Below are 2141 nucleotides of genomic sequence, written 5' to 3'. Positions count from 1 at the left end.
ATTCAAGTCCCACAACTTGGAGGTTGTTTCCATGTTTCACAAGCTTCTCCTTCGGTAAAAGGTTTTTATGCCTTAAGATGGTTAGGATATCCAATAAATATGCATGGTTTAATTCGTGGTTCTAATGCCTTTTGCTTTTGTGGAGGTATTCTTGCCTATGCTGGACAACCAAAAACTTTGAGGTGCTTGACACTTGATTTTCTGCCACGCCAAGCCACTTGATTTTGAGCTGACATACTGCTAATTGTGCACACTGTCGTGATGTTGACTGGATGAAGTTTGATGAATAGTAGTGTGACACATGTCACTATGTGGAAGCTACCTATCTTGTTGCATGTCTTGCACGAGTTGGTGATGCATGTCCTACATGTATATCTATGTAGGGAAATCCATGAAGGTTGTGTTGCACTGATAAAAAAGTGTTGGGTGTTGAAGCGAGCTCTGCACAGTGTTTGAAAAAAATGATCACCAAAGATTTTTTTAAAAACACAATCAAAATATTCAATGTGAGGGCTAGTGAAGGTTCAAATGCGAGAGTTTGTAATGTAGCCGCCGATTTCAAAATAATGGTGAAACCTATGTTTTTAGTCCTACATCAATAATGTGAGGACCTTTAAAAAATTTTAAAAATTGATAGTCACTTTTGACAAATAAAAAGATCCCATCGATGCAGGGTTCAATGCAGGGTTCCTCAACGATGCTTTGGTGGGTAGCCCAATAGCAAAAAGATTTGTTGCGGGTTGCGATCATCGAATCTCTAAGAAATATTTTGTGTATGGGCCACAGGTTTATTTATCCCTTATTAGTTGCAGATGCCTAGAAAAATAAGCCTATGAAATATAGGATATTCCCTATGAACTATACAATATTTTGCACTACTCAGGGCTAGAGTGTGACTACCCGGTGCATTAGAAAAAAAATTTCTCTGCACTATCTTTGCACACCCGACTAGGCAAAAAAAAAATCAATTTTTTTTTTGAAATATACAGAAAAATACAGAATTAATGGATCCAAAAATCAATTTATCAAATTAATAAAAGATCATACCTGGCTTTGTAAATTGGGCCTTTAGGTTCTGATTTGCAAAAAAAAAATTTCTCTCAATTGACTATGGCCTAAAATAGGCAAATTTATAGTCAATCATGACCAAATCATGACTTTGGACACAATGACGAGATGTGCTTTGGCTCTAGATGCTCCCAATTGCAGTTAATGCTTTGGATCTAAATTAGGTCCCTTAGAGAGATGAAGCAATGAGGTCTCCAATGGCTATGTGATGACTGTCTCCCTCAGCTTTGATACCATGTGAGAATCTACCTTAGGGCATAATTCACCTAAGACAAAGAAACTCAAATCATAAGCACAAATTAGACTAGTGTATGATCAGAATAACTATATAGTATTCAATACAATGTAGAAGTACACTAGGAGTGCTTGAATATAAAGGCCTCTAAGATGCATCTAGAATTCCTTGGAATCAACATCATGCTAAGTCATACAACTAGGCACATGTCCACTGGATATGGGTTATCCTCCATTAAGCATGGAAGTAAGTGAGATGATGAGAGGATAAGCCTACAAGGTGTGACACACAAATCAACGTTGTAGATAATATGTGCTAAATTAGGAGTGCGAATAACTCTGTTGTCTACATGAAAACTTAGTGAATGATGCAAACTCTTGTATTGTAGACACCATGTGCATAATTAGTGTTGTGTACTTTTGTGTTGTCTATGTGACAACTCCAGAAGGTGCGCAAACTCCTAACTGTCTCATAAAAATAAATAATAAAATAATGCAAAATAATAAAACAATGCACTAACCTAAGTAAACTTAAGTAAAGTGTAAATAATAAATAATTATTTACACCAACAATTTTCTTACATTTATTTCTATTTTATCATTGGTTGATATGATATTTGTTGGTAGTCTTTTGATTTTTTAATTTGCAAAAATCCATATTATCACAACTTTATTTAAGCATTATCTTTAAAATGTGCTTCTACCTAGAAGGTAGATGTTTGGAAATTAATTATTTTCATGAAATATGTTTAACATGTTCTAATATTTATAGTTTATTCATATCAATCTTAGAGGATCTTAGAGCATATGTATAGAATGGATGTGTTGAAGATGAAATA

This window comes from Cupressus sempervirens, chromosome 8 (genome assembly GCF_028749045.1).
Source record: "Cupressus sempervirens isolate cs-2001-9-10 chromosome 8, ASM2874904v1, whole genome shotgun sequence".
NCBI classification, from domain to species: domain Eukaryota; kingdom Viridiplantae; phylum Streptophyta; class Pinopsida; order Cupressales; family Cupressaceae; genus Cupressus; species Cupressus sempervirens.
Note: the sequence above shows the minus strand (reverse complement) of the source record.